A 12,388-nucleotide genomic window follows, 5' to 3' on the forward strand; every position below is an offset into this window, starting at 1 on the left:
ATTCTTTTGAATTGGCATTTTGGGATTCTCAGGGTATATTCCCAGCAGTTGAATCATGGGGTAAAGGCAGTTCCATTTTTACTTTTTTGAGGAAATTCCATACTGTTTCCTACAATGGCTACACCAGTCTGCATTTCCACATCCTCACCAGAATATGTTGTTTGTTGATTTATTAATGATAGCCATTTTGGCAAATAAATTTAACCAAGAACATAAAAGACTTGTACTCAGAAAACTATAGGGCACTGAAGAAAGAAGTTGAGAAAAGATATAAATAAGTGGAATTATATACCGTGTTCATCGGTTGGAAGAATTAGCATCACTAAAATGTCCATTGTACCCAAAGTCATCTATAGAGTCAATGCAATTCCTATTAAGATACCAATGGCATATTTCACAGACTTAGAACAAATATTCTAAAAATTTATATGGAGTAAGAAAAGACCCTGAAGAGCCTTAGCTATCTTGAAAAAGAAGAACAAAGTTGGAGAGATCACAATATCTGATATCAAAGTATACTGCAAGGCCATGAGTTAATAATGCTAATGTCTTAGTAATAGAGTTTTGATAGGTTTGAAGCTTTGCATTTTACTTGAAACTCTTAATGAAAGTTGCAAAATACATACTGTATTTTCACGTTTAGCAAAACTGGTAATCAAAACAGTGTAGTACTGGCATAAGAACAGACACATAGATCAATGGAATAGATAGAGAACCCAGAAATATACCCATTTCCCTATGGTCAATTAATATTTGAGAAAGGAGGCAAGAGCACATAATGGAGTAAAGACAATCTCTTCAAAAATGGTCTTGTGATAACTGGACTAGTACATGCAAAAAAAAATGAAACTAGACCACCATCTTACATCCTACACCAGAATAAACTCAAAATAGATAATATAGTCCAATATAAGTCATAATACCATAAAATACTAGAAAAAAACATAGGCAGTAAGATTTCAGATATCTCAAGGAGCAATATTTTTGTTAATGTATCTCCTAGGTCAAGGAAAATAAAAGAAAATACATGGGACATGTATAAAGGACCCATGTACAAAGCCAAAAAGGGGAAGGATGGAAGGTGGGAAAATGGAAACAAATATGTTCAAACAACAAAAAAATGATAAAAAATAAAATAATGTAACAAATAGTTTTATTCATCTTTCCCTTTTTGCTTAATACTACATTTTAGACATCTTTCCATGTAAGTACATAGATTTCTATTAAAAATAGTCTTAATTGGAATTTAACTCATATAGAAAAATCAAAATTTAAGCATATGGCTCAGTGAATGATCACAAAGTAAATCTGTTCATGCAAACACCATCAATTTAAGAAAAAACAACATTATCTACATTGTCAGAAGTCCTATCAATCACTACTTCTTTCTTTCCTCCACCAAAGGTAACCACAAGCCCGATGTTTAATAGCTAGGATTACTTGTGCTTGATTTCAGTCTTCGTATTAGTGGATCATACTATATATACTCTTCTGTGTCTATTTGCTTTTGTGCAATATTATTTTTGAGAGATAGCATTCATGCTACAGTTTGTTCATTTCTATTGTTTTAATATGCTATTAAATAAATATTCATAATTCAAAAAATATATAAATAAATGGGACTACATCAAATTAAAAAGCTCCTTATACCAATTTAAATTATTTGGTTGCATGTTAAAAAACAAGGCTTCAAACTGACTTTAGAAATGCCTTCAATACTACAGGCAAGTTATCTGCAGTAACCTAAAATTTATTATTCCTTACTCACATCCAACAGAGGAAAAAGCTTATCTCTTTCTTAACTTTCTGACCAAAAGAACCAGGCTTCCTTCTGAGTAAATCATCTTAAATCATGTGCTTATCTCTGAACCAATTGCTATGGCAACTGTGATGGAATTAATAGCAGACCAGTGAAAGTCTGTACCTAGCATCAAGGCTGAAAGAGTTTAAGGCTGAAAAAGTTTCATAAACAGAGGAGTATGCCAAAAATAAAGGAACATCATGAAGTTTGAAAGTGCTACTGTTTTGCAGGAATGGTTAATAATCAGTATAGCTGGAGCATAATTGCATGGAAGTTTACTGTAGATAGTGAATCTGAAAACATATGAAGTATGTCCAAAAAAGTATAAAGCTATGTGCTATGAAAAATAGAGACATTTATTGAAGATACAAGTTACAAGAAACATTGTACATAGGACAATGACGCCTTACTCCCCTTCAAGGTAAGCACCTTATGACCTCACACAGTTCTCCATCAGATGTCCAGGGGAATCTTCCTGAATTTCATCAATGGTCAGAAAGCTCCTCCCTTTCAAAGTTAATTTTAGTTTGGGGAAAAGCCAGAAGTCATAGGCACCAAATCTGGGCTGTAGAGGGGCTGAGTCACTTGGACAACTGGATATCTCACCAAAACAAAACAAAACAAAAAAGACCTGCATAAGATGTGATGCATGAATGAGCACATTGTCATGATGAAGCTGCCAATCACCAGCTGCGAATAGCTGTGACCTTCTGGCTCATCTGAATGGTTTCCATGGAAGAATGTTCAAGCTTAACACAAAATTTGATGCAGATTCGATGCTATACTTGCTCAATCATTTTGAATGTGCTGGCCACATGGTACACATGCTCACACTTAACAGTGTCTACCTCCCCCACTGACTAGTACAGCAAAGTCATCATTGTTCACACATGCACATTCCAGTCCACTCTCGTTGGCTGCCAGGTTACATCAATATTGTGCACACTGTTCTCATTATATTAACAATGGTTGGACTTTGTCCAGACAGACTTCATAGTTTAGGACTGGCACGGGAAGGAACATGTACTACTTGAAAGGACAAGTTAGCATGTATCAGGTGTCTTCCCTTTGTTTATCTGGAAACTTCTCTTTCTTTACACCTAAAGAAGTGAAGATTAGAGGATAATGAGAATTAATTAGCACCATTATCCTAACTGAGGCAAAAAAAAAAAAAAGAAGTAAAGATTAAATATTCTATGATGTCACATCAAGTGGATATGTGTGTCAACATTTGATTTGTTAAGACTATTGATTTGTCATAATCACTTAAGTTTTATAAGGTTTTAAGCCCATTGAAAATAAATTATTTTTTTTAACTGTTAAAATAATTATTTTATCCATTAACTGTTGATTGATTAGCCCTGGCTGGGTTACTCAGTTGGTTGGAGCATCATCCCAATACACCAGAAGTTTGCAGATTTGATTCTGGGTCAGGGTGTATACCCAGGTTGTGGGTTTGATCCCCAGCCAGGGTGCCATGGGAGGCAACTGACTGATGTAGTTGCCTCTCACACATTCCCAACTGGGGACCTGGCCTGCAATTTAGGCATATGCCCTGACCGGGAATTGAACCAACAGCCTTTTGGTTCACAGGCCAGTAGTGCTCAATCCATTGAGCCACACCAGTCAGGGCTGATGTTTCTCTCTTATGTGGATGCTTCTCTCTCTCTCTTTGTCACTGTCCTTTCCTCTCTCTCTAAAGTCAATAAACATATCCGCAGGTGAGGATTAAAATAAACAGATACTAATTGATTAAAATTAAACATTTTTATTGGGAGGTCTAAAGGCCTTTGGAGACTTGCAGGTTTTTCAAAAGACTATAAATCCTATTTATTAGGATTTTATGAACCAATACTTCCATGAATTAATAATGCTAAAGTCTTAATAATAGAATTTTGATAGGTTTGAAGGTTTGCATTTTATTGGAAACTTTTAATGAAAGTTGCAAAATAAGTACTGTATTTTCACTTTTAGCAAAATTGGAAATTGTCCTAAATACTTGTCATATTAGCATGTAGCTGTATTTCTTTTCACTCTCTGTTTATGGACAAAATAGTCAACAAGCTTGCATTTTTATTATTCCTGATCCAATACGGTAATAATACAGAAACTACCAATAACATTAAGTTATTATGATATTATTGATAATTACACATTCTTTGAATGATCACCACATATCATGTACGGTTTCCTGTTCAAAAGGATGTTAGACATTGCAACGCTGCTTCTTATTTCAGAGACAAACCCCATTCTCCTTTCAAAGGAAATCCACAAGTCTGTCTACAATTCATTTCATACTTTGGCCCTTTTCTCTTTATTTCCTCTTTCTTCCCTACATTTACAAGTGAAAATAGTGACAACTACAAGCCCCCCCCCCACCCACACGTCAGAATAGATTTGCACTTCACCTTGCACATTTACACTGTGGGTCAGCACACAAAAAGGGAAAAGCTCCTCGCGGTTTCCGGTCTCTGGGATTCGGTTGGATCGCGTTTGTAATTGAAGAGGCTGAGTTATATCCAGACAGCCCAAGCAGCGTCAAGTATCTTTCAATAATTGATAAAATGCTCAGCCTCCACACTTTCTTTATTACAGTCATTCTGTGTCCAACCGTTGCTGTAAATTTCATCACAGGATCCCTCATTCCGGTACTACGATTATGTGGGGAGTAGCTCTAAGATTCCAATTTATCTCTAAGTAAGTGCTCCTTTTCCATTTTTATTTCAATTTATGACTCCCCAACCACTTAACACATGTGAATAAAAATATTTATTCTACTATTTCAGCAGCAGACAAGCTCTGTGATGTCTGACTTTATAATCTGAATGACACTGAAAATGCAGTAACATTACTACTTGCTGTTTATAAGCTAAATATCACTTGTACAACACAGCGCTATGACATGATAAAATCGCGCCTTAGAAAAGTGTTAGACACCTGGGAGCAAGCTAATATTGTCTGAAATAGGGATTGGATTGTTCTCTGGAATGGAGTACATTTAGAGTTAAATGACCAAGAACTTCTTAGAAAGAAAATTCCCCAACTCTCTCTGCCTTGCTGAAGGGGATAATCAGATTCACATACTTAAAAGAATTATCAACTTGGAAATGCCTGCAAATATAAATTTGAATTTTATATGTAGATACCAACTAAAGTAGAGGAGAAAACATTGAGAAATTGTGTGAAATCATAGATATTCCTATACTTCAGCTACTTACTCCAGCTTTTAGTTCTGATTAAGAACTTTATCTAAAATATTTGGCTTTGCTTCCTTCCTCCAACGAGCATTTTCTTCATTCTTCCCCCCTTTCATCCTTACCTTCCTTGCTCTCTTTCTTCTTTGACTATCGCGATATTAGAAAAGTCAGTAGCAAAGCTCATGTGTTTTATTTTTCAAGGGAAAAATGTATGTTTTGTATTTCAAATGTATAGAATGTATACTTTTCACCTTGATGCTTCCATCCACGTGTCAAAATGCGATCTGCTCTGTTCTATAGTATAGAATTTAGGTTAATTATAAAATTAACATAGTCTCATAAGGAACTGAAAACAGAAAACAAACAACATGCTACTTATTCCAAGAAATTCTCCTGTCATCCATTAGACAAAATTGATTTATTTTTTTCTCTAAAATTCCATAACCGATTTTTGGAACTTTTTTTATAACCCTCTTCACATTCAATTCACATAATAGTCCTGTACATCTCTCTCTACTATCCTAGCATTCAGGCTAAGTAGCCACTGATGGCCCACATTACGTAACACATAAATAAACTCTGCTTTAAAAAATGCATATTCCTCAACATGATTTTAATTACATTTCCAGATTTACAGACAGATTCCCCTAAAAATAATAAAAGTGGGAAGCTGAAGAAGAAAAACCCTCTTTCAAGTAGCTAGATAGTAGTGTGAACAAGATAGTAAGACTAATTAACCAAGAAAAAGAAAATGGGAAAATGCCAAATTCAAATGTTTTGAAAACAACAGACTTGCCATCATGCAAAATCTCCATGTAGCTTCCAGTTTTTACATCACAGAGCACTTCATTAAAAATGAACAATCTTAGTCTGTTTCCAAAATGGGCATATGGGCAAAACAAAGTATTGAAAATAAAAACCAACCCTGGAATCATGCACTGAAAATTAGAAAGGAGTCTTGAGGAAAATAAAATCCAAACAAACCAACAGACTAATGCCTTACGGTGGTGAAACCTGTGTGGTTGCAATGGATGTTGTCAGTCCAATTAACTATCAGCATCATCAAGTGAGAACCCGAAAGACAGTTAGCAGTTGGCATCACTGCTCTAAGAGTACTGCCATATACCATAAACAAATAACAGGCAATGTTCCCATGGGCAAAACTGAAAGAAGGAGAAGAGAAAGTTGTTGACATCATCCTGGTTTAAATACGTAAAAGTGTATTGGGAGTCAGCAGAATGGAGTGCTTAAAAGCATGGATTTCATAGTCAAATAGACCTCGATACCAATTTCGGTTCCGTCCACGTAACGTTAGGCAACTTACTTAACCTAAATGTTAAGTTATTGTCATCTGTAAAATCAAAATGCCAATATATATTTATCAGCAGTGTATGTAAGCTACTTGCCACAGGACTTACATATATAAAGAATGAAATGGTCACTGTTTTTTTGAAAAGTCAGAATATAAGGAAAAACTTTCAAGATCATGTGGTTAATTAAATACTTCAGAACACTAAAATGAGGGGTATAACATCAGATTTAAAGATCGCCTCCTACCTGCATTTCTGTAACAGGCAGTCCTCCCAGATTCTCTTGGGTGCATTGACTTGGCCAAGAAGAAAAATAAAAATAATAAAAATAAAAGATGTCCATCAATTCTTAGTGCTGTCACCTATGAAATAAAAACAAAAAAGCGTTGATGTCAAACTAAGTAGCAGATCAAAATGCAAAGTCTGACAAAAACATTTCTTTCTGCCTTATGAATGGATGATTAATTTTATAAAGACATGAAACTCTTCTGCCTTGAGCACAAAGAATGCAACCATTACCGTGCTATAAATACCCCAGGCTGAATCAGAGGGTAGAGAAGGAAAAGGACAGTGAAACTCACGGCAGCTTTAAAAAGCCCTTTTCCTACCGGGTTCTAAATCAAAAACAGATTATTCACCAAAAGCTTTTTGATACCTTGAAGGGTTTCTTGGCTGTTTCTTAGGAAGCTATCATTCACTGGTTCGCATTGATGTAACATTAGCTGTCACTCAGAGATGAACTTAAATTGCTGCCACATGGATGGAAAATCAGTCCCAGGAAGAAAGTGCCTTTGTAAACTCAGAAAACATATTTTCTTTAAAATGGAAAGGCTGACCATGTGATAAATGCTTTTCACATAATGGATAAAACCACTCTCTACCTCTGGAAGCATGCACAAACCCTCTGAGACCTGCAGCTCTCAGATTTTTTTTTCTTCAGATCACATTCAAAACTTCACTTTACTAGGTGTCTTTCAGAGCACCTCTGGCTTCCTTTTCTCTCCTTCATCTTCCCACTGCCTTTATTCTTCTGCTTTATGAAAGAACAATTAGAATAACTTGTACGTTAGAAAATAAGGCTTTGAGTGGAGAGTAAATGAGCCAGGGGTTACTTGGCAGACATTAGATGGAGAACTGAAGTTTTTAAAAGTGTAAAGTATTTTATGGCTGATTCAATTTAATTCGACAAATGTTTGTTGAACACCAGACATGTGCATGGCTTTGTATGAGTCATCGTGAAAGAATATGAAAAAAACAAACGAGCAATTGACCTTCAGGGGATCGAATGTAGTAGGCAAATATTTTAAAGTACGGAGGTTATTTGCAGTTTGTTGTTAATGCTATAAGAGATCTAAAGGAAATTCAGACAGATTATTGTCGAGGGGAAGGGGCCAGTGTTGTGAGAAACAAATATCTCTGCTGCAGGACCTCAAGGGTCAAGAAGGCAATCTAAATTGATTACAGGTAATGAATTCTCAGGATACTGAGATTTCAAGGCCAGTAGCGGCCTCAGGTAAATGAGGAGAAGGAGTGGAGAAGATCTAAAGAGTTAGTTTGGCCTGAGATGTACACGCTAGGCTAGGGAATTTGGATTCTAAGGAGCCTTTAGAACTTTGAAGCAGTGAAGCTACGTGGTCAGAGTTATAGCTGAGGAAGATAAATAGACTGCTGCATAGGGACTGATTGGAAGTAGATAAGACTAAGTTCCTGCAGGAGAAGTAATTTCTTATAAATAATTAGGAAAGAAAGTGGGAATAACAGGACCAGCTTTTGGACAGATTGAGATTGATGGCAACAAGAGTTTAAGTATTAGTACGTTGTTCATTCTTTCAGCAAAATTTTGGGAAAGCCTCCTGGATGTCATGCCAGTATCAGGCACCAGGCTGCCATATTTTGCCATGTATGATGTGCACTTTTTTGCCCAAATTTTTGAGAGAAAAATAAGGATGTGCATTATGCATGGGTAGTACTACTTCTGTATCTATATAAATATTTTTAATTCTTTTATGTATGCTTATGCATTAAAAGTGTAACTCTGTAAAACAATAATGATATTCATATAAAAATAATACCCTGGACTATGATAATCAGTTTTGTTGAACTTTTTAATTTGATTTAAAGATTAAAACAAAAGAGTTTTTTCCTGAAAGTTTGGGCCAAAACCGTGGGGGCACATTATACATGGCAAAATACAGTATATGAAAAGGATTGAACGTAAAGAAAAATAGTTTAGGTTACTTTATCAAACCATATCACACAATAATATATTGTACTGATTGTAGTTATTTTTCTGGCATATAGTTGGGAATTAATAATACATTGAAAGCTTTTGTTTTCACCCAGTCTGTAATTTCCATAATTCTACAAAAAGTTTGCTTTTGCCTGAATTTCAAATGTTAACATAAGTGTAAACATTGAGGATAAAGGTTTAAAGTGATGCTTTAGGTCTCCGTAATCAATAATATGTATGATGAATACTAGGTATGAAGAAAAGTTGATAACTCTGACAAATATACTTTCTAAAAATAATGTAATAGGAATATATGACTAATATGCTAGTACCTGAACTGCCTTAAACTTAAAATTTTAATGAACTGAAATTAAGAAGAACAACAAATAAAAACTATAGAGTTGGTACCTAGTAAGTGGATTACATTTGTGTATTTAACTAAACATGGAATTTTATTTTCGGGCCTTCATTATGAACTTTCCCTGCATGATTTAATAAAAACTGTAGTATGTGAATATACAAACTAGTGTAAGAGTCATTACTTTCATTAAGAATATTACAATGAATAAATTAGCCCAAAACAATAAAACCTGAGTGGTTGATATATGTAAGTCATTTACATCTTGTAGACTCATTTGGGGTAGAGAAGAATAAATGTGTTATGGGGGAAGTTTCATTAGCCCTTGCATTTCAATTGACTTTGAAAGCACACAATAAGAATACAAAAGCAATAAATATCATCCATAAACAAGGATTCCATACAGGGTTGTGGCTTTTTTTTTTTAAACAAGATGTTCTGTGCCATTATACTTTAATAGTCCTGCTGAATTTTCAATATGGAAAAAGCTAAGGAGGCCTGTCGCAGTGCCATCACTGCGTTCTGCAGCCATATTTTATCCTGCTTTATTACATCACTCTGCCTTCAAAGCTCTGTGCATGATGATGTCTCACGGGAAATGCCAGAGATGCTGCAGGAAACCTTAAAGGTAATATAACAGCATTCTGTGCCTGATGCTAAAGAGCTGGACTTAGGAGATGCAAAATAAACACTCAGTGTAAGTCAGAGCACAACTGTATGTCGTGTCCACTGGATCATAAAAGACAGATACAGATATTTTAAAAGTGTTTTCATTTAGCATTTTATTCGCATCCTGGTACATGCATACTGAAAGGGCCTGCTCACTGTACTCCTTCGGGGGAGAATAAAGCCAAAAAGATTTCCTTTGACAGCTTGCCATGTGCTCCTCTATTTACACTACATCCTTTGGGGGATAAGATTTCTTTGTAATCCTGTCTAGATCAGTATTACTTTTTTAAAAAAGATTTTTATCTCTTATACCAGACCAGAATGAAAATTCTCGATTTCAACATTGACAATGCTGAGCTAAAATCTCATTGGTGTTTCCCAAAGAGCTCTAGAATTAAAATTAGCAAAAAAAAATGTTTTAATCTCCCTGTAACAAACATTAAGACAATTTTAAAATGCTCCTTGAACATAGCAGTTATAAGAAAGGGTCTGTAAAGATGCATTTAAGGACGGGGTGAATTAATACATGTGAAGCCCCATTTGTCACAGCTGATGGTGCCCCCAGCATGGAAACTTTCTGGTAGCCGATCTCGAATCAGGTCATAAAGTGCTAGCAGACGTCCAGGGTAAGACTGAAAGCACAACACTCAACATCGCTCAGCTCCCCGGAGGGTTTGTACTACAGGTTCAATTCTGGTACTTGAACCTGAAAGACATGAGAGGCCTAAAACCACTCATGCCCCTCTGCCCGTGACACACCGACACCCTCGCCAGGCGCCTCACTTGACAGACCCTCCTCTCCCTTCAGCTCTCACAGCTGCCACCACCTTGGGGAAGTCTGTTTTGACCATCCTGACTAAAGTGGTCCCCATTCCCAACTCATTCCCTTTTTATCAACTGCCTCATTTGCTTCTTTTTAGTATCGAAATCTATAGTCATTAGGTTTACAGATCTGTTTCCTTGCCTATTTGTTTTTGACTATGAGTCCTGCATATTAGCTCCAAAGAGGGGGGCATCATGGCTCCTTTTCCTGACTCCATAGCAGCGTCTCACACAAAGCAGGCTTGGGGTCAGGCTTAGTCCATATGTTGGAAGGGAGTAAGAAAAGAGATGTGTAAAAAAGAAGGGAGGGGAGGGAATAAGTGGAAGCCGGGAGAGGGGAGGATGGGAGGAGAGAGGAGGGGAGGGGAGGAAAGGGAGAAAGGAAAGGAGGGAAGGTGAGGGAGGCGCAAGGCAGGAATGAGGTGGGGAAAACAAGGAGGAAGGAGCAGCACACTGTGTGGTTTATAACCCTTTCTGTTTGTTTCGTTTGTTTTGTTTAACTGGCACCAGTGTTTGACTAGGGTGAAATGACAACCGGTTTGGGGCTCATTTTTTAAAAATGGAAAATTCTCTTTTGCATGCTTAGTAAGATTATCTAAGTAACAGAAAGATACCAGAATTTTTAAAAATCCATAAAGTTTTTAAGGAATTTTCAAAATACTTCTAAAAACTTGACCTTGAGTTTAGCCTGAGGTTATTTCTTACTCTCCCAAAGTCCTTATTGTGTATTTATTGATTTTCAAACTCGCCCCCAGACATAGTGGGCAAGGAGAGACTAAAGAAAGAGGTGGGCTACAGATTGGTAGGTGGTAGTTTCAATGAGCAAGGGAACTTATATATGAGGCTTGGGTCACATAAGACAAGTAGATCTCTGGACCTGCCCACTAAAATCTTAAAAGTTTATACAGAGGCCTTAATGGGGCTCAGTCATGTGTTCAGTCCAGATGGTCTCAACAACACCTTACTCTCCCACGGCTCTGTTCTTGAAAGCTCCTCCTGTGGGGAAGGTAGTGGGAGGTATATTCCAAGGACAGTGATAGAGTTGACAAGCCTCTGATTGTCCAGGTCCAGCTTGCAAGCAACTGGCAGTCACATTCCCATGGCCTCCTCCAACAGTATTGTGCTTAGAGACTTTCTAAGAAGAATGAATGAATAGCAGAAACCCTAAAACATTTCTGCACATTACACAGGCCTCTGTAACTCATCCAGGCTCCTCCTACTCACTCCTGAAAAAACTTTTAGTACAAACAGGTGAGTCTAATTCCTGGAAGGTATGTTCTACCCCACTGGCTGCTTTGCTTTGAAATAAAGATAAAAATCAGTGGTTTAACCAGGTAGGGATAGGCGTGGAAAGGATGGAAAGAAGGGATGAAGGGTAACTTTTGTTCTATACTGCTCAAATATAAACTCATTGTTTACAAGGTCATTACTAGAACGATTGTGCTAACAATGAGATATAATAATAATAGGCAATATTTATTAAGTTTTTCCTCTGTGCTCGCTAGAGATTCTGTTAATCATTTTAAAATAAATACAAAACTTATTAACCAACCTACATAACATGTACTTCTGTGACCTCCATTTTACATAAGAGAGTTTCAGTGTTATTTACCCAAGTTCTTTACCAACTGAATGATGGATCTGAGCTTTAAAGCCAAGTCAACCTGAATTCAAACTCAAGAGGCCTTATATCCACTTGTAATACAGCCTTTTCATGAACCCAAGAACACCCTCTGCCACGACCTCATAAAAACCTCTCTCACACACGAGTATGTGACACACACACACGTGCACACACATTCCCTTCGTTCCTCCGATTTCTGCTCTGCTCATTAGGGACTCACTAGCTCCGTGGAGTGGGAGAGGAACTGTTCATGGGCCCTGCCCTTGCTCAGGTTTGTGCTACCACAGCAATGTTCTAAAAATACTTTGCTATTTCTGCACTTATAGAACAAAATACAGAGTTATTTTTCAGCATATTTTGTGTGTAACAGAGTCTCA

Source organism: Desmodus rotundus, chromosome 6 (genome assembly GCF_022682495.2).
Source record: "Desmodus rotundus isolate HL8 chromosome 6, HLdesRot8A.1, whole genome shotgun sequence".
NCBI classification, from domain to species: domain Eukaryota; kingdom Metazoa; phylum Chordata; class Mammalia; order Chiroptera; family Phyllostomidae; genus Desmodus; species Desmodus rotundus.